Source organism: Hesperophylax consimilis, chromosome 14 (assembly GCF_061612785.1).
Source record: "Hesperophylax consimilis isolate HC1 chromosome 14, BYU_Hcon_1.0, whole genome shotgun sequence".
NCBI classification, from domain to species: domain Eukaryota; kingdom Metazoa; phylum Arthropoda; class Insecta; order Trichoptera; family Limnephilidae; genus Hesperophylax; species Hesperophylax consimilis.
The window spans coordinates 286,927-309,320 of record NC_142849.1 but is presented as its reverse complement, the minus strand read 5'-3'; the positions used below and the strand labels follow the sequence as shown (position 1 = coordinate 309,320).

Below are 22,394 nucleotides of genomic sequence, written 5' to 3'. Positions count from 1 at the left end.
ATAGAGAAAAAAGACAAATTTCATCATTGATGCTTTCAAAATCTGTTATATGAGATATTACAAATCTTAATATTGTGTTGATGTTAATGTTGTCGAGTGATAAAATATGAAGGGTGAATTACATCATAAAAAAAAACATTTTATCATTAGTAGGCACTAGGCCTTAGGCATTAGGCATTAAATCAGGAATAACATTTAATCCATTACATCAATAGGCACTAGGCCTTAGGCATTAGGCATTAAATCAGGAATAACATTTAATCCATTACATCAATAGGCACTAGGCTATAGGCATTTGGCATTAGTAATCAATAGGCACTAGGCTTTAAGCATTTGGCATTACCTCGGGAATAATATTTAATCAATTACATCAACAGGCACTAGGTCTTAGGCATTTCATCAGGAATAATATTTAAATATATATTTAATGGCATCTTGCAACCTTTGAAAAAACGTTCACTTTTCAACTCTTTTCAAAATGACCAATCATATTTATTTATTTCTGCGTCTTTAATGTGTTTTTAAAACGGTATAATTACCTACTACCTGGGTCACTAACAGCTAATATTAATGTATTTGTTTAAGGCCATATAATATTTGCATCAATATGTAAGATTGCTAATAAAATAGATAGGTAGTTAAATTGGTTGCAACACATAGTTCACCGTTCACTTGTGTTCAATTCTAACTTCTAGCATTCGGTTCACGATAATTTATTATGAAGATGCTAATCTCTGGCAAGAACGTACAATTTGTATTCTAAAGATAAACAGGCGGTACATTGTAAAAGTGAGAGGTTTGGTGTGTGATGATTGCTTCTTGCGGAAGATGACAACGGACGGCGGAGAGCAGCTGCTGTAATGAATAGCGCGTACACTTCACACCAACACCTCTGTCTTCTCGGCGTTCTAGGCGGGCAGAGAGAGGAAGTAATGCCGAAAGAATCACTTTGGTAAATAATGCGGTAAAAGCATATAGACCAGTACTACGTCAACGGTACATATATTACTGGAGGACTATTCAAATTATCAAGTAAAACTGTTTGCGTGTCCTCGACCCTCGTGTATGTCCCGCTATAAACAACTGAACGTCGAGATTTAGCTTCATTAAATTTTCGCAGCCATTCCTACCTACAATTCATAGTTTTAAATTAATTTCACATTTGAGGGTCCCTTTTACATCTGCCTTGCATTATTTTTGGATCATCTCATTCACAAGACGCTCGATCATTTACAAGTCACAAATAAACTTCCTCTTTTCATTCTATTCATTCATGTTTCACCGTACGATTCTCAAAAAGCGAAAAGCAGCAACGATGCCATCTCAAGCTTTCAACTTGTATTTCTATAGTCAATTAATGTACTAAATTTGTTTTCTTTTATGTTTCCTTGTTAAATGACACGCCTGGATTCTTTTTTTAAATTGTTCATTATACTATTCATTGTTACAGGAAGGAATTTTCCCCTGTTAAAAAAATGAATCAGAAGATATTTGACGCCATTTGATTTGAAAGAAGATAAATGAAAAGAGGAAGAGAAGAGGGGTCAAGTGAGTTTCCCACGTCTTGACTCAGTTTCCATGGTCTTTGAACCTTCGCAGCGCATTGTGTGCCTTGCTGTAGTAGGTATCTATGCTGTACGCTGTGTGCTATGAGAGATCACTGATCACCCACACAGACACCTCTCCGAACTGAAGAACTCAACAATCTTTATTACATTATGTGCTTATAATAATAATTCGATTTATTTACAGCAAAATCTCCCTGATTGCGCTTCACAATATGGTTATCCAACCTACAACATTTATCAAAATGCGTGTCTTACATCTTATTCTACAATAAACACGCATATTTCGATTCTGATTAATAATAATAATTCTGGCTTGCCAACAGTGAGTGTGATATTGAGAGCACAAATCTTCCAATCCAAAACGTCGGGCAAATATTTTATTCCAGTTCATAGTATTTGTACAAAAAGCTATTACCTACTGTACAGGTTGTCGGGCTTTTTATATTTAGTAAGCTATGTAATCTTGTCTTTCTGGTTAATTTTGTAATAATATCACTAGGCATATCTTATACCTGCAACTGAATGTATTTATTTAATTGTATGTTTTGTACAAACAATATCAAAATAGTAAAGCTTCAAACTTTTTGAAACTAACAAATTAAAAGTGCAAAACCACCAATTTATAGAAAATTAATTCTAATAAAACTCATTGGGTACTATAAATACCAACTATTGATATTAAATACGTAGGTACTTAATCTACGTAGGTACTTCAAACCCCGATAGACGGAAAGCTTTATTGAAAAGATGAAATATAATATATATAATATTATGAAGGTAGATATCTTGATATATAAAAATCATATGTCACTGTATTAGTACACGCTATCTCCAAAACCGCCCAAACGATATCAATGAAATTTAGTGAATGTGTTTGGTTGGTTTCAGCTTGGAGTATAAGATAGTTGTGGATCCGATAGGTGGCACTGTTGTCGAGATCTAAAAAAAAATGATTCAAAGAAATTTATTTTTTATCAGATTTCTCATCCAAAAATACATACAACGACAACTTTTACTTTCGTACATAGAAGGTCTGTGGCAGGACGACGTCTTATATTATAAAATGCATTCCAAGTGGTTGAGTTAAATTCTAACTGGTTTCTAATCTTAATAATAATTATGTTAACATAAAATATTTATTATCCTACGTGTATTTAAAATCATTCATTTAAAATACACGTAGGATAACGAAAGATTTTTTAAATATTTATATTGAGGGATCACTGGGATTTATAGGTCCAGTTAGAAGTTCTACCGAGCCAAACCCTATCCCAGTTGGTGAATTATTTTCCCATTTGATCTCTGGTGAGTTGACGTGTTGTTCTTGTATTTATAATGCATTTGCATAATGTTGATTGACTAGATGATCATTTGTGGAAAAGTGTGTGGAGGGGTTTAGTTTTTCCTGTAAGGAAGATTTAACCCGGACATAAAGTCGGGAAAGAATAATTATAAAAAAACATCTTCAGCCTGCGCGTGTTTGTGCTCGCAAAACTCGAAAATTAGTCGACCGATATCGCTGAAAATTATATGTTCAAAGTTTGTTGTTATTAGTGCCAGAAGATTGTAGAAAAAGTCGGGGACGCCCAAGGAATACATATCGCAACATCTCAAGAAAGATAGCACTGTAATGAGGATACGGAGTGGATTTGAAGTCGATATAATGTAGTTTTTTAACAGTAACATTGTGGTATACAATGGTGAACGGTGATAGAAGTCGTTGGCGCTTGAGAAAGACATTAGCAATGGAGAAGCATTGCGGGGGATCAACTAGTATATAGGTATATATTATTAGAAGATTGTCTATATTCGGAATAGGCGAAAAGGCGTTTGAAGTATTAATGAGAATGTACATTATAAAATGTACATGCACATCGCACAATTGCAGCAGATTGAATTAATTTAGTTGAGTTGAGTTACAAGTAAGTTGAGGTTTATCGTTTTGTCACGCAATCGGCAGTAAAAGCAACAAACTTGTTGCAAAAGCTGATTCGGACTGATGTGCAAGTTACTACCCGGAAAACATGTTGAAGGCATCTATTTACAAACTAACATATTCCCATTTTATTATCCTCAAATGCAAATCATATCTGCCTTATAATAAACAAGCAATGCACACGAATACACCCCGTTTAATTATGATATACCTCATAAGAGAATAAACTAACATTGTATCACCTTTTCACTCTAAATACGTACAGTATTACGAGTACCTACCTATTCACCCCAGAATTTTTATCTAGGTACCTACTAAAATGATTGCCAAATTGTAAAAATCTTCTTCCTCATCGGTTTTTTTGTGTGTTTTTGTTATTTCACTTATTCTATAATAAATCTAATTTATACGGCACACAGTGTAAGTAATACTAGTTCAATTAGATATCTACATATGAAAGTCTTTAATTATATTTTTCTTTCCGGGTTGATTTTATGTCAACTCATTGAGATCATAATTACAATGTTACGCAATGTTTCTATTATGTAACGTATTGTGCAAATATATCAAATAATTTGAATACACTCAACACATTCGAATAGCACATTGATTTTAACGATTGGCAGTACTAGCGCTGAAAAAATATTTGGGAGAAACAAATCATTCCCCTATATTTAATTAATTTGGTTTCTTGAGAAGTCCAAACTTATTTAGGATGCTATGACGTACCCTGTGCTGGTTGCTGGCTAACTGGCTACTGGCTATATGGCTACAGTGGCTAGTTCTGAGATAGAGTGAGCAGTAAGCGGAGCCAGTGACCTGCCCCAGAGTTCACTCGCTTCCTACACGTTCCTGGACTCAAAGACCGCTTCAAATCGTGACATTTAATTATAATATCTGAGCATAATATCCATTTAAAACTGCGCGTTTATTACTCCAAGATTTACCAAGCAAGTAGATATCTGACTACTTCGACATGTTCGTTCACATTCCCAGTATTTCCTATGTGATTTACGCAGAGGGTAAGGCATTAAACACTACCGGTAATATACTAATGCAATATTACCGGTTTGCTTCTCTACATGGAAACGGATCTTTTTGAATCTATAATCGACAACCTCCGCCGTAGAGCGGTGAGCCGGTGGTCCCAGGACAACTCAAGGTCACAGGCTAGATTCTGAATATTGTGTGGGTTTTCCCTGTAACTAAAGTGAATTTTAAAAAAAATATAACCCTTAATCCTTTAAATGGAAACTTTACAGTAGACGATAAAACGAATATTTACGGATTCATAAAACTAATTTTAAAAATCTTGAAGTATATGATTATGATAATTTATTTTTTCTAAATTTTAATGTAACATATTTTTATTCTATTTATAATTATCAAATATTTTGAGGTGAGTAATTTCATCTACGGTTTTTTTAAAATAACCTAAAAAAATTGTGGTTAAACATAATTTTTGTTTTTGGTAAAAAATGCCACTATCAGCAAAAAATCCTTTTCAATGTTGTTACTTTTAAGACTATTAATTCTTTATTTCATTTTTTCTACGGAAAAAAATGTACCCAAAAATGTGGCTTAAAGTGTTTCACCATAGATGTTTAAATTACTAGACTCTCCCTAACATGAAATCTGGGTATCATTTCGACGGGGAAACCACGTGAACATACTTTTGGCATCAGAATGCTTTGAATAAACTATGGCAGCACATATGACCACCGAAGAGCGCACATTGAAATAACCAGACCATGCGCAGAAAGGTAAAAAGGCAAAGGTTTACAACGCTGTCCACTATAGGACTTTTCTGAATCTGAATATGCGCTGCAATGCGAAATAATGTAAAATCATGTGCTTTTGGTTTGAAAAATTGATCTCTTTAAAATATTATAGATGCTTCAATTAAATACAGCGAGTAGAACACATCTTGACCTTATCAATAATCGAGCATTTTTTAAGTCGTTTTATAAGCTCAAAATAAGTATCAGGCCTTAAAAATACTTTCATTTGAAAAAACTCAACTTATGAAAGCCTTTTTGGATATAGTTTTAATTGTATAATGTGGCAAATTAAGTCTTTTACAAAATGATCGAAAAACATTTATATATATTTGTGCCTGTACTTCACAAAATAAAATAAAACCTGTAATTTGTAACGTTGTTTTAACGAAATAAAACGGGAGGCATTCAACGAATTTGGAATTGCGAATTGAACCTTATGCCGTCTGCATAACGACTATGTGCATTTGATGTCAGTTACCGCCCCGCTTATGTGCCCCGCTTTGGTGGCGAACGGACTGCTTTTGGTTCTGTGATGATTGGCTCCTGGAAACTTGTAGTTACATACAATTACAATTACATAGCAGAAAAATATTGAAATAAATGTAGATCACAGAACAGGTTAGTGACGTATGTATGATTAAAAAAAACTGTTTTTTAAGTATTCAATAAAAATAAAATAGTAAATAAAAGCAAGCATAAAACAATTTCCTCGCGCTTTTGCATACCAAACCGACGCACAGTGGTCAAATTTTATGAAATATAAATTATTAATTACTTTAATTTTCCGTATAAATTAAATAAAAACGACTTTTAATTTTTGAAAAACTCCATATACATTTGTAATGCTGAATATTATTTTCAAATTTATGTTCATACTTAAAACAATGGGATTTTAAAAAATCCACTGTTAGATTGATTTTAGAAATTATTTTCATGGTGACACTGGCAGAGAACACAAATATTATATCAAATCTCTATAGAAGAGCGTAGCGTAGAGATAAAATTGAAAGGAATGGCTAAATTATAACACATTTGTGAAAGTGTCAACAAAATATTAAATTATGGAAACTGGCTCGAACTTTTGTTTACCCGATTTGGGATAAGTAGTGAAGTTTTTTACGTTTGTTTGTTACGTAGCCAGCAATTTGCGCACCATTGGAAAAATGACGAGTAATTTAAAACAAATATTTTTTAAGATAGACATACACTCCCGGTTTACAAATAAGCGAAAAAGTGTAAAACCACAGTGTGGCATAAAAACTCCAACCAAATAATTAAACGCACAACGCCTGGGCCCATACGCGATTTCAACTCAATCACTGACCGATACAATGCAAGTTGCCTGTATACTGTCAATTTCATTTAATGACAAATCACCGAATGTGCTTCCGGCTCCGCGCAGGTTGTTTTGTTCCTCTTTTCCTGATTAGCCCATCTAATTAATTTTAATGTGTTTTACCAATTTACAATTCTTACACTCCAAAGTAGAAGAGAAATATAAAAATGGTCAGCGTCGCCCCGATGAAAGAACAGTAAATAGAATGGAAATGTTGTTTGGTATGACTTTGGCGATGTTTGATAACTAAACGTTCTCCCGCGTCATTTACTGCAGCCGCACCTCACCTCTCGCTGCGGGCAGTCGGGACTTTCGTGCAATAAGTACCATTTTTCGTTTCGTTTAATTTAATAAAAAAACGAACGAATTAATATTGGTAAATGGTTAGTGGCCGAGTAGTTAAAAGAACACTCAGTGTTCAATCCTCGGCTAATCAAATCTTCCTATTGCCATTGATGTATGATCATTGCACACGAAACATTTATCGCTAAAAGTGCCTAATGGGATAGTAATACGATTGCACGCACATATTCTCAGGTTATTCGTAATCTGACATAATAAATAATATACATTGCTTGCCTTCATCATTTTTTTGAATGAGTTAAAAATAAATAATCCGATCAATCCGAATAATTTTTTCTTTGATCGGATTATTTATTTTTAGCAAATTCAAAGAAAATATTTATACAAACCTTATTTATAACTGTTTTTGCATTATTTAAAACAACCCCAAATTACCAAGTAATCATAATTAACAAAAAAACCTTTTTTCGGGTAAGTAGGCAGCGCGAAATATCATTTATATTTTTTAATGTGACTAGAACGCGAGCAAGTGGTAAAACTACGCTATGACTTGCAAAACTTGCATACAAGGTAGGTACATGTCTCCTGTTTAGGAGAAAAATACATATGCTGTTTAGCACAAAGATATATTGACATTTTTTTAAGCATCGGAAATAAGCATATATTATTTTAGTCGCGTAACTTATTGTAGGTAATGACAGTGATTTTTAAGTTAGAAAACGAAAGTGACAGCCGCATGAAATGGACCCGCGAAGATTGGGAAAGGAGTTTGTTTGCAAAGAATGGAGAGAAACGTCTCCGGTGAATGCCCGCGTGACGTCACACCCCCACCTCACACCAACACACGGGTCTTTCCGGAATTCACGTGTCTGCAAATAACGGAACATTATTTTAAACGACCATATTATCATTTCTATTTTTAACGACATGTTCAGATTTATGAATGGGTATTACTATTATTTCATCGTGCATTAAATAGGGAAGTATAAACACATTCCCCTGAAACAATGGTATTCTAGCTACGCCCCTTTATGCATGCGATAATTACTACCGTCATCTAGTTCCATGTGTTTACCAATTTAATGAATAGGTGAATACATTCACAGATTTTACAAATTAAAACATTCTTTCCGGAACTTATTATATACTCCGAGGCTTATTATAAATACAACTCAATTTTAATATTCTACAATGCGGATCACAAAAAGTTTTAGAATAACTAATTTTAATTCATACTGCAACAAGTATCAAGTAAATCTTTAAACATAAATATTTTAGAAATAAAAACGAGAGAATTCTTTCAATCAAACTGAATATTACGAAGAAGTATATAACGGAATATAAAATATTTAGAAAAAAATTAAATCTTTAGTACGTAAATCTTATATTTATTTAATAATAGCAAACTTAGCAATAGTTTGACTAAAAAAAATACTACAAAAAAATGTTGACTGAAATCAAATCTCGAATTATTTTCAAAATGTAACTTTCCAATAATATTAAATGTTTCTAACTCACTCTGAGTTTGCAACAGCGCATCAATTATTATTAAAAGGTTAATTATATACTTACATACGTAAAAAAAATCATTGTGCATAACGAAGTGTTGGTATAATTTAACAAGTCCTCATTTTTACTCTAGACGGATACATTAGTGAAATTGACAGGTTAGACAAATCAAATGATTTAGGATTTTTTTTTATTTTTCATTGATCGAATAAACAACAAATTTTATGGAATTTTCTACTTACACTTTGGGTATTTCTCTAAAAAGCGTAAATCTAAGAGATAATTGAACAAATCGCTTGCAGAACCATAACAAAATCATCTAATATTTTTCCTGATTTTAGAGACTTATGGGCTTCTGACATGTGAACTAGAGTCGAAGAACACCGAGATGACGACCTTGAATTCTTTATTCCCATGATGATGTTAGGAAAATAATATATGCTTTCCCCAAATAGTGCATTAAGAGCTATTTTATTCATCCAACGACATGCTTACATACAACCAGTACAGTTATTCAATTCATAGTTTCGTATTGTTGATTTGGCAAAGTAGATATTTCGGCGGTATTTATATAATGTGAAAGTGTTGAGTATAAACATAGCGTGCAGTACGAGAACATATTTTCCCAGAATAAAATAATGAGCGAAAGATAATATGACTTGCTGGATTGATTCGTTATTTTTTTATGATTTTTTCTTCAGTCTTGTCTAATGAGGAACTTATCTACACTACTTATTATTTATGACACTTGAGTAAGGTATTTATTCCAGTAAGTTTGGAGTGCAAACATAGACTCTAACGATAATGATAACGTAAAAATAAGATAAATTGTAAGCATCACCTCATACAATAATAATGCACATTATTGTAGGTATGGGTGTCACTTAATCCAGATCATATTTTGTTCATTTATCTCTTACAGATCTGAATTAAAACTGACAGTGATAAATATATTTATAATCGATAACCTTGTAGAATTATTATATTTTTTAAAGTAGTTTTTATTAGTTGTTATTGCTACTCAACTTCTTTATTATTTGATTATTTCACTTTTTATAACAAATCGTACATAAATACAAAAATACAGTAATTAATTTTTTTTTAAGTGGGTACGTACAAATTAAACAATTACAATAAACCTTCAAAACACACATTCAAAAATAAAATTTTAAGGGGTTAAGTAAAAGTAAAAGTTAAATACAAAAACCTGATTTCAAAATACATATCATATATATTTAACATGGCTGCCGCCTGATTGTACCTACCTAGATAAAATCCAAGGCCAGTAATGCCAGCAAAAATGAGTAAATGGAAACCTCCATTTTCTATTCGCTCTAGATAGGGAGGAAAAATTATATGTGTTTTCAAATATGCGCACGGTATGAGAGAGTTAAAGAAATAAACACAAACACGTTTTATTTAATAATGTACACAGCAAGATCGAGTTGTCAGATGGGAACATACTTGTAGGTTCATTAATTTCTAATATTTTTAATTACACAAAATGTAAATCATCTGAATTATTTTAATTAAATCTATCATGTAGAAAAGATATTCAAAACTATGTCGTCCAAGCTCCAGATTCAAAATATAAGTAATAATTTGAAATTTTGTAGGCACCGATAATTATATAAATAGAACTGTGTCAAACGTCAACTGAAAAAAAATTCGATCGGTCACATTTCACAATATTTGGTGCGGAGGATCCCAAACTTTGTTGAATTGTGGGCGAGGCTTTAAAAGTTGAGAACCTCAAACCAGGTTTGATGACCATCGAACACGAACGATGTACATGCATATGATGAGAAGTTATTAATCAACGTAGCTAATTATTAACTTCACCACTTTCACGGAGTCCATAGTTCATATAGTACAAAGTTATTAGAAAAACTGACGTCCGGTTCCGCTGAAGAACAATGTTAACTTTGCCTCCGTTCTGGCAAACATGACATTTATGTCCAGGTTTTCCGAAAGTTTTCAGTATCCATTCTAGAGGTGTCTAACTGCCTAATTCGTCCAAAAATTGGTTGCGTAGGAATAAAAAAAATCATTTGCAATTTCATAAAATATAATAAGTCTTATTGAAGTTAATATCAACTAAAAATCCTCTGCATTTGTCTGCATTAACTATAAGTAACAATTCACCTGCCTGTTTCTCCCGAGCGACAGTTTAGGAGCCCCTGGCCGGTAGAGAGTTTGGAATCCGAAGAAGATAATAGTTGTTCCGACCGCAAACTATCCGTGCGGAAAATTGACTAATAGTGCGGTGATATTCCATTTCGTTTGATTGATAGATAATTTGCTTCACAACCGCCAAAACCAATAATTTCATTAAAATAATTAGAGACCTGTGTCAAGCCACCGACAATCTAAATTCTTCGCTGTCGTTTAAACTTCGTCCGATCGGCCACACCTGTCTCACCGTATAACAAAATATCAATTCTACCGTCCCCTGCCAAATCAACGATTCTACGTCTCTGATTGTATATATTAATATACAAATGGTAAACTGTCTCATAATATACAATGATTTTAACAAATAATGTAGATGCTATCTGGAAAATATTTCAAACACAACAAGGCTAACACATCACATTCCTGGTGTGTGTTTGTTGAAATAGTTTATTTTCTATTATGTGCTCTTTTGTGTTTTTTTTTAAGTTGAAGATTAAGATAATACTAATATTTTGAAATAGAAACAGACGCAGAAAAATAAAAAGATAACGGTCACAACTACGAATTGAACTCCGGTGGCGTCTTAAACTAATCGACCATTGGGACCTATTTATAAAACGTCATATTTGTCTACATCGTATTTCAAATTCAAAATTACCAATATCATCATATTTTTGGCAGCTACCTATTATAATTGATTACAAAGTTTCTAATAAAATCGGTTTAAAACCTAGATAGTGTATTGGATAAACATAACTTTATTTTTATTTATTCGGTATACCTATTGACTTTGTATAAAATTCTAAATGAATATTTAGGAACAAATTTATATTTTAACTTATATTGAAGGTTATACCCGTAAATATAATATACAATTGAATTAGAAGATACTAATAAATCTAAACGAAACATGAAATAAAACAAGACACATTTAATTAATTTAATTTTACAAACTTAATATTTATTTTTTCGTTTTACTAGATAGGTATTGCAATTATTGTTAATTTTTCATTTTAAAGTAATTTATATCCCACCATTAATCTTTTCTTTCCCGCAATATGCTGTTGAAAGTGCATTCAAACAATATACCTACATTATTACACATTAGTATAATATATAAACCGTGTTTCACACTCGTACCGCGAAACTTTGTGGTATAATAATAATTCATGATAACATAGCAAAATGATGTTGAGTTTTTTTTATTAGTGCCTAAAAAAATAATGCAAAATCTCTTATCTTTTCCGCTTTACAAAGCCTTCGAATTAACCACCTTTATTATTATTGTTAGTCAGCGTTCGGACTGCCGTTATATTTTCTGTTGAAATTAAATCGCTTGTGTCGTGATGGAGGACTTAGCCAGCCGAGGAATTTAACGCACTACGCCTGAGTGGGACCCAAGCGCGATGACTACTCAGCCACTGACAGGCTTTATTGTTTATCTTAACGATGATCCAAACATATTTCCAAATAAATAACCGTTGTTTCTAGATATATTTCCAACGCCACTCAGATGAAATCCGAAAACGTGAATTACGACTCGTAAAAGATACTAAACATTTTATTTATTGGTAATTTTAATTGATTTGTTTGAAAATATATATTAGAACGCGGTGTATACACATGTAGGTACATAGTTTTAAAATTTTTCACTATTCAAAATAATAATATTGTATAGTAATAAACTTTGCTTAGAATTTTCGACCACCAGATTAGGCATATGCCCGTTTTGTGGCTGTCGTTGGTTTAGAAAAGTACAATTTAGAAGAAATCTATGGGTGTCTCGAGCTCGGAATCTTTCGTTTGTCGGGCAAATGAGTTCCAATTGCGCCATTGAACCCAGTCTCCAAACTGTCGGTTTCATCAAAAACACATTTCTCTAAAATCAATTACAATGTTTAAAATTGTTTTCAATATCAATAATATTAAAAATCGATAACAATTCTAGTCTGGCGCAACGGCACAGATTTTATCCGCTGTACAAAACCATAACAACCGATTGAAGTCGATTCGTATCAGCTGATTGATGTAATCTACGGCATTGTTGAAGAAGCCCAGCTTCCTGCAGTTCTTGCGTAACTCCCCTCACCTTGGGGAAACTCATTAGTTTCTAAAGCAAAACAACTAATTAGTGTCTTGCAAATGGCAGGATTTGAGTGTACAATGCGCACAATGGCAGAAAGCATTATTACTTTTTCTGAACCAATCTACATTGCGTCGACTCATATTATTATATTCAATTTCGTAAATGAAAACAAGAGCACTTCTAAGGTCAACTGACGAGGGCTTAAGCTATCCAGGCGTCTATCCACCGAGGAACGAATGGGGGTGGTGTATGGAATCTCTTCACATTTAATTGCAGACGAATCGCGACATGCCTTATTTAACACAAATCAGTAGGCGGGGATCAATCCGTGATGGCGGAAACGCAGTTCCATACATCGCGATATGAATCAAACCACAGTGATGAGCGAGTGATGGAATGCGAGGAACTGGGGAGCACGCTTCAATGGAGGTGTTACAACATGCAGAAACGTGTCAGCAGCCCGAGCAGGTAGCGAGCAGTGATTGCACAACACCAACCAAAGACTTGTTCGGGCTCATCCTGAGCTGCTTGAGCGCTTCCACGCGAGTTTCAACTTTCCGCCCTGATAGTGATCGGAATTGCTGCCTGAGCACTCCACTACCGCCTCGTACACTGCTCGCTGCTCGCTGGTGCTCTTTTACTATCTTCTTCTGTTTCATTACGTCACTTTATGTAACAAGTTATTTCAACTTATGATTACTGCCTTATCGTCCGTTCTGATTAATAAAATTGCGTACATTATGCACGCACCTTACACGCACACATACCTCGGTAACAATGTTCATAAGTGAATAAAAACGTGCCCACATAATACACATGTATCTTAGGTAATGGGTCCCTAAAAGCGGCCCTGAGGTGATATCTCACAAAAGCGGCGCTATACAAACTGTCCATTAAATAAATAATGTACACACCTACCAAAAATATAAAAATATCTCTCATTAGGTAGGTACCTTATTTATGTAACCTCACTATAGTTGAATACGATGATTTGTTTATTTATGTTAACATCAAATTGAAAAAAAAAACAGTTTTCAACTAACCAAAATATTAAAAATTTAGTTGAAACATACCTTTAGTTAACTACAATCATGTGGAAAATATCCGCATTTCTTCGAGGCAGTTAACTAACCATTATTTTTCTTATACAAAGATATGGTTGTACAGTAAGGTGGAGTGAAATTTTTTTTTTGAGAATTTCGAAATTGACATAGTTGCGAAAGATGCTCCATATATTAACAATTACAACAAAAATAATAAAAAAAATATATTCACAATACCTGGACATCGCCAAAGCTTTATATTTTATCATTTTCACGATTTTACCTAAGTATTTATAGCTCATATACGCGAAATAAAACACACATTAAATTTGTATTTTACCATTTATTTTACAGATAATACATTTTTAGATTGTTAGAATGGAACAAATAGTGGAAATAAAAAATGTACATATATTATTTACCGCATTGAAAAACTTGAAAATTACAAAAGTTACTATGAACGGTACAGCATTTTGGTGTTAAAAATAGGCATAAGGTGTCGTGACTCTAACCTTGTTTTTATTAATCCATCTCGCCTCAAGGGTCCACAAACAACGGCTGAGGCTTCTGTTACAATTTCCACACATCTCTATGTAGCTTGAGTGTGGCAAGGAAAATTCTTTATCATTGGTAGTATGACATCGTCAATTATCGTGTGATCGGTAAATACCGTGAAAGCACTATTGTTTCGTGTAAATGCCTTGCACCGGAAATACATAATGGTTTGGTCTTAATGTTGAACCACATAGGTGCGTAAACTGTTAATACAAATGTCGTTAAAGTTACCATATTTGTTGATGGTTTTAGGGGAGAAATGTAAAGCCGAAGAATCCGATTCGCTGTAGTGAGCCACCTGGAATGTACAATTATACCGGGATTTGTTTTTGATAAATTTTCATTGCAGAATCCGGAGTCAATAGTTTTACACATTTTCAGTAGATACATACAGCTGATCTGTACTTAAATCCTGTGTATTTGTCATAGTTGGTAATGAACATTGAATGATTTTAAATTTCACGACAGGAAGTTGTTCACACTTATTTAAAGATTTACCAATAATTCCAGTGAAACTTTGCGGTCCAGTCGTGGTTCCGTCGATGTTTTCAAAGAGATGTCGCAAAATGAGTTCGTTTGCACGTAATTGATAGACAAACCACTGTAAAGGCCGTTTGAGATGTGATTCAAGGCGCCGAATAACACCTCCTTTGTACCCCGTATTAACTGCAGTTCCGTCACATTTAATTGCAACATTTTTTTCCAAAGCAATATCTTTCGAAGACAGTAATGAAATAATTCCATCACTTATTGCTTCAGTTTTCCGGTTTTTAATGAAATGTGTCCCATGTACTCGCTACCTGGTTCTTTTACTAAACTAACGTGTTCTTCAGTTATTATTTTTCACCGGTTGTCCTTCATGCTTAAAGTTTTGTCCTTCCGTCCGTCGAAGTACAAACCAAATTGATTGGAATCGATTACTAACGGCTTACTAGTAAGGGCAGTTCTTTTCTTCATTCGAGCTCGACAAATTTTACTCCTATCCACAACGCGAGATGTATCGTTCTGTGAAATTAAGCCAACATCTTGTAATACAGTGGATACAATTGCAGCTCCTGCTCGATCTGAAATACCATATCTGTCTATTGTTCTGGCCACAACAGGGAAGTTTTTCACCTCATTGTGAGAATTATTTGGTTGTGCTTCACTTTGCATTATTTCTTGAGGAATTGAAGACGAAGCACATTTTTTGAGAGTCTAAAGTTTAAACTAAAAGAAGGCATAGCGTCAGTACCCCGATCTACTAGATAATGTCTAGCGGATCGGAAACTTCGCCAAGATGATACGCGATACACTTCACTCTTTGGGGTAGAAGGATTCGTTGCTGTGTGGGAATAGTTTAACTGTTCTTACAGTCCTACTTTATAATTATATTATAAAATAATAATGTAATTATATCATAGGTAGTAAATAAACACTCAATTTTTTTTAACGTATTTATAAGCATTTCTAAGAATCGGGAGAACATTATTGGTGTTTTCAGTGTTTTTATCAAAAATTCAAAGTGGTGGCGATGTCGTAATTATAAATAAATATTTTTTATATTTTTTATTTAAGATAAGTACATAACGGAGCACCAATCCCGCGTATGCCGAATTCTATATTACGAAAAAAAAAATTCTCCATACTAGACCGCTCCACCTTATTGTACAGTGCACCTTAGAAGTAGCATCGAAAGGCTGTTGGCGGTCTCGAGTGAAACTTTTCGGAATGCACAATTCTGTTTCGACCAGGTTATTAGGTATCGATAGGACATCGTTCACTTTGTGTTTAAATAACAGTTGTTGACCTAATTATGTTATGTATCATTTGTGTATCTCTTTGTGTCTCTTGTGTATCCTGTGTATTTTGCCTCTCTTTGTATTATTTGTCGTTAAATTTGAAGAAGTTTTCATAATGTAATTTTATGTACCTATTTGTATAAAAATTTTAAATAAGTTATTACTGGATTTTTCTTTTGAAAGGAAAAATACACAGGATACATAAGAGACACAAAGAGATACACAAATGATACATAACATAATTAGGTCAACAACTGTTATTTAAACACAAAGTGAACGATGTGCTAAATATATTAACACAATTTATTTCCGAGAGGCTGCAAGTAGCCAAAATTCCCGAGACAAACGTTGATAAATTCCTGAGATCTCATTATTTGTTCCCTAATCCCTAATCTCAGTTGCATTGTCCAGGAATCTAAAATAACAGAACTCTGAGTGAGAACACTCCTTCTTTATAATATTAATGTACCAATGTGTAGATAAAACAAATAAAATAGAACTGAATAACTTTAGTCCGCCTCAGGACAGGTCGCCCTAGTGAGGAGTGAGGAGGACTAAGAAAATTACAATTTACCACATATATATTCACTATCATATTTTGTAAGTAGTTTTAAGTAATGGAATAAATAAAATAATAAAAAATTAATAAATTTTTCGTTTTCCGGGATTGTTGGTGGCCTTCTAAGAATCATTAATAGTAGCTTGGTTCTTTTGCTGTAGAAAAATATACCAAGTTCACAGTGACACTTCGATGGGATTTCTACATATTTGCATGGTGTTTAATGGGTTTTTTTTTGTTGTATACATTTTTTTCCCTCTTTTCTCCTCTACTAGAAAGTCTATAGACAGCCGTTACAGAACTTGTAAATAGTAAACAGGTTTGTTAGAGACCATTCTTTTGATAATTGATAATCGCTTTGTATATTTATAACCAAAATGTGTACATAATTATATTTTATTATTATATATTTTTCACTATTATGTAAATAAAGTTAACTTATGTAAACACATATGTATTAGGTTTTTACGTAATTAAATTTTTATTATACGCTTTTTTATTATTATTTTCATTATGTCCTTTAAATTGCACTACTAAAATTAAATTATGAATTAATTTTACATTATTACAGATACTAATAATTCAAATGGAGAGAGTTGACTATGGCTAACTCAACTGTAACTACAGCATCCGGGACCCAGGCCAGTATAAATGAATACAAATATGAGAAAATTGAAGACTATAAGCCAATAAAAAATAGCCTTCGAATAATGTATCTTAACGCGAGAAGTATCAGAAATAAAATTGACGAGATTGAAGAAACTTTAAAGAGCATCAAACCCACTGTACACGTACTTGCAATAGCCGAAACCTGGTTGGAAGATGGTGAGGAGTGATTCTTCAACATCGACGGCTACCAAAGTACATTTGCGTCTCGCACCAATGAAAGAGGAGGAGGGGTGATTCTCTACACACACCATTCACTAAATGCTACAACTATCGAAAAACATTGTAGTGAAAATTCTTTCTTAGGAATTAATATCCGTAATAGAAATTTTAAACCGTTAAATATTTATGTTATATACAGAAAGCCTACCTCAAACATTAACGAATTCTTAATGTATCTTGAATCTATTTTAAATAACTGTAGAAATGATACCCTTATCTTTGGTGACTTCAACATTGACATTCTTCAAAAAAATAATACATCTCTTAAGTACATCAACACGCTAGACTCATACAACTGTTTCATATGTAACACATCCTATCCTACACGAGTAACAGATACCTCTACTTCTCTAATAGACCATATCATCTCAAACAGACAAAATATTTCCTCAACTACTGCAAATATAGATGCCTACCTAAGTGATCATAACATTTTGATATTAGATTACCAAAACAGCTTGAAACATCACACTAATAATAGAATACATTCTTTTTCAAACAACACCAAAACCGATAAAAACATGTTAAAAACATATTTAGAATCCCACAACTTTCCACACGAAACCACCAGTAATGCCAATGAAAACTATAATAATTTTAATGAATACATCAAAACAGCAATAAAATCATCCCAACATAAATCTGAGTTACGCATAGGAGACCAACGGAGGGGTAATACTCCATGGTTTGATGCAAAATTAAATGCACTTATCAAACAGCGCAACAATGCGTTTAAACTCTGGAAAAAAAATCAGCAAAGTGATATATTCACAGCACTGAGAAATAAAACAAGAAATCAAGTTACCAACTATAGAAGATATGCTAAAACCAAATACTACACGACTATATTTAAAGAAAACCTGCGTAATCCGCGACAGACATGGAAAATAATAAATGCAATTCTAACAAATAGCTCGACACCCCAGAAAGATGAAATTGAATGTCTTCTCATTAAGAATGAAGAAATAACATGCCCAACACAGATAGCTTCAACTTTTAACAACTTCTTTATATCAGTTGGGGAAAACTTAGCAGCCACAATTGCATCATATCCAGATGATTCTATCACTATAAACACGGATCAAAAAGCAATCCAGTCCTTATACATGGCCAAAACAAATAAAACAGAAGTTCTCAGTATCATCTCTCAACTAAAGTCTAATGCATCTCCAGGTTTAGATGGAATTACACCAGTGTACCTGAACTTTTGCAAAGATATATTAGCTGACCATCTTGTGTTTCTTATTAATCAATCCCTGGATAGTGGAATCTTCCCAGATCAACTAAAGATAGCAAAAATAATTCCGATTTACAAAGATGATTGCAAAAAAAATCCTTCTAATTATCGTCCTATATCCATCCTATCTGTCGTCTCTAAAGTTTTTGAAAAGGTTATTAAGCTTAGGCTCACTAAATATCTCTTATCAAACAATTTACTCGCATCCCAACAGTATGGATTCAGAAACCAATCTAACACAAAATGTGCTGCCTTCGATTTTGTATACGCCCTCCAAAAGCATATAGACCAGGGTAAGCATGCTGCAGGCTTCTTTGTAGATTTAAAAAAGGCATTCGATACGGTTGACCATGGGATACTACTAAAGAAGCTAGAACACCTAGGCATAGTAGGCACTCCCCTGAAGTTACTGTGTAGCTACCTCTCTAATCGACACTGTCAGACCTTTGTTGGAAAAGGGACAAGCAGCATGGGAACGATAAAATGTGGCGTGCCTCAGGGCTCCGTACTTGGACCATTGCTATTTTTAATATACATAAATGATATTGCTAAATGGGGACTTAAGGGTACAATACAACTCTATGCAGATGACGCAGTGATTCTTTATCACAATAATGATTTAAACGAACTTGAAAAGGAAATGGAAAGGCATATAGCTTGCCTGGCAAACTGGCTGCGATTAAACAAACTTAGCCTAAACATAAAAAAAACACATTACATACTGTTTGCAAATAAAAAAATGTAAGTCTTAATATAAGTCTTGATAATAACCGCCTTGAAAGGGTTGATGTTACAAAATATCTTGGCCTTTTCATTGATTCACAACTCACATGGAATCACCAATTTAAACATGTTCTATCCAAAATTACTCCTATAACTGGTGTTTTATATAGACTTCGCGGGTTACTTCCTCCCTCTCTATTAAAATCGATTTACCATGCTATGATTCACTCACATCTAATATATCTCGCCGGAATCTGGGGATTTGCTACAAAAAAAATGATTTCAGAAGTCCAAGTCGTCCAAAATAGAGCCCTGCGAAATATTTTCAGTCTACCTTGGGACACACATGTCAAAGACATCTACAGAAACACCCAAATACTTCCTTTTAATACCATTCCCACTTTTGAAATAACGAAAACTATATTACAAGTAATTCAACACTCGGCACATTCCAACACTACACTCTATTACAATTGCGACGTACACCAACACAACACAAGAAATCACAACAAACTTCATATACCAAAAATCAAATCAACAAAATATGGACTAAGATCCCTAGAATACATAGCTCACACAAAATATAATCAACTACCCAACGAGATCAAATGTGCAAGTCAATGTAAAAAGACCCAAACTAACATGCTCAAACTTCAACTTATTAATGACTATCTGAAATAATAATGTTGTGTATGTCCCATCATATGTCCATTTAATACATACAACTATATGTTTCATGTAATGCGTATCATTCCCGCAATGAGTTTATTAACTCCTGGGAGTACAATGCTTTATATAATATACTATATTCTGTATTGTATACTTTTAATAAATAAAAAAAAAATAAAAAAAAGATGATCTCGGGAATTGTATTTAAAGAATTAAAAGTAAGAAAAATAAATATTCTGGACCTACACCACACAACTTCATAAATTGTATAAATTAAATAAGAAATATTTCAAATAAATGAAACGGATAACGGATAAACGGAAATACTTAGTTTTAAGTCACTTTCTTGATATATTTTATTGTCAACCGGTTTCGGTCTTCTTCCGTATGGTGGGGGGGCCAGAGGGGGACATCTAGGGGCCTCAGGCGTCGCCATGTGGACCTTATCAATCCCGCCGGGGAATGAATGGAGCGGGCATTCGTTGACCACATGTTTGGCGGTCTGCACCGCACCACATTCACACATCGCCGTTGAGGCAATGAGAACCCAGACTGTCTCTCGGTGGGGTCCTGTATGAGATGGGCATTTCCCACGTTGACCGGTTTCGGTATCTCCGTACCATCATTAGGACTGTTTTGATGGTGGTACGGAGGTACCGAAACCGGTCGACAATAAAATATATCAATAAAGTGACATGAAACTAAGAATTTCCGTTTAACTTATTTAAAATTTCAAGTCACAATATGTTTGCTTCTTTAAAAAAAAGTTAAATATCATATAAAACCGCGCCTTTCAGAAACAGTAATATTTTTGTCAACAGAATAACAGACACCTACTGAGGAATAAAAATCCTTGATGCCAGAAAAGATAAGATTTATTAACAATAACTTAAACGAATTCAAAACAACAGCAAAAAGTATAATGAAATCTTAAAAAGTAATAGAAAAAAAACATAAAATTATTCACTTATTTTCGGTATATGCAGATTGGTACAGAGAGGAGATAATTATGTACATCGGTCACATTACCATAATTAATAAATAATTACGAATGGGTAACGAATTTAGCGTTTTCTGTATCTGTAGAGTAATGCATATATAACTTGGTAAACTTTAATTATAAAATGTAGTATTATAATACTTCCACATATGATGGAAGAGCAGTTTTAGTTCGGCAGACAGTACGAGTACTTTCACCGAAAATAAATCCGGTCAGCACACATTATCTACTGTCTGTAGTAGTTGGCAGCGCTCACCTACCGGTTACTAGCCACTATATACTGTAGTCACTACACTAGAGCTGTGGCTTGCTGCTTCTGTTATTAATTTACACTCGGCAAATTGTACTTTATTCATGGTTGATAATATAAACAGAAAGCGGTTCATTTTAATTTTGTTCAAATTCAGTAGAAAGTCAACCATTAATACAAATTTAGAAGCTAAAACAGTTTTCAAAACTTTTGCGTCTGTAGAATGTATTGTTTACAATATTTAGGTACTGATAAATCATTTTACAGAGACCCTTTCTTGTGTAGTGGTTTTACTGGATGGACCTGTCATACAAATTCATGGCCACAAGTGGTGTAGGTAGGTACCTCAGGGGTCGCATTTAAGTCAAATACTTTTATTAATGATATCGCTACCAGTTTTGATTATAATGTTAAAGTGTTGCTTTTCGCCGACAATCTCAAGATTTTTAATTAAATAAAAAACTCACATTTCACATTCTATTTTTTTTAATAAATTAAAAGATTGGTGAAAACTTTATCTAAAGGTTATTAAATGTCACATAAGATTTTTCAGAATAAATCAACTATTCAACTAGCAATATAAAATTAGCAATGTTACCCTCACCTCTGTGAATGACATTAATGATCTGAACTTCTTGGTTTCATTCTCCGTAATGGCAGAGACTTTGAAAACACATCAAAATTATAAATCTTTAAAGTTATCAACTATAAACTCGGTCTACCTATAAAGACTATAAATTAAAACCACTTACTTTACTGAGCCTAATCACCTTCAACATACAAACTACAAATACTTAATCGAAAACTCTTTTTAATTGCATTAAAAATATCAGGACTGAGTGATTTATATACTTGCTTATACCTACATTGCATGCAGTTGGCAATACTTTCGCAGGAATTGAAGTTGTGTTCGACTGCACGGACTATAGTTATCAAAAGGCTATAACAACATGCCTCAATAACAATAATAATGAAGGTTAGCATAAAACATGATG

At 33.4% G+C, this 22,394-nt stretch overlaps 1 protein-coding gene across 1 annotated transcript in view; it reads right to left on the bottom strand.

Annotated features, from left to right (window-relative positions):
- The window catches only part of Cad89D (cadherin 89D), a 68,023-nt gene that overhangs the window by 34,526 nt on the left and 11,103 nt on the right, over positions 1–22,394 (bottom strand). The gene's annotated exons all lie outside the window — the stretch shown is intronic.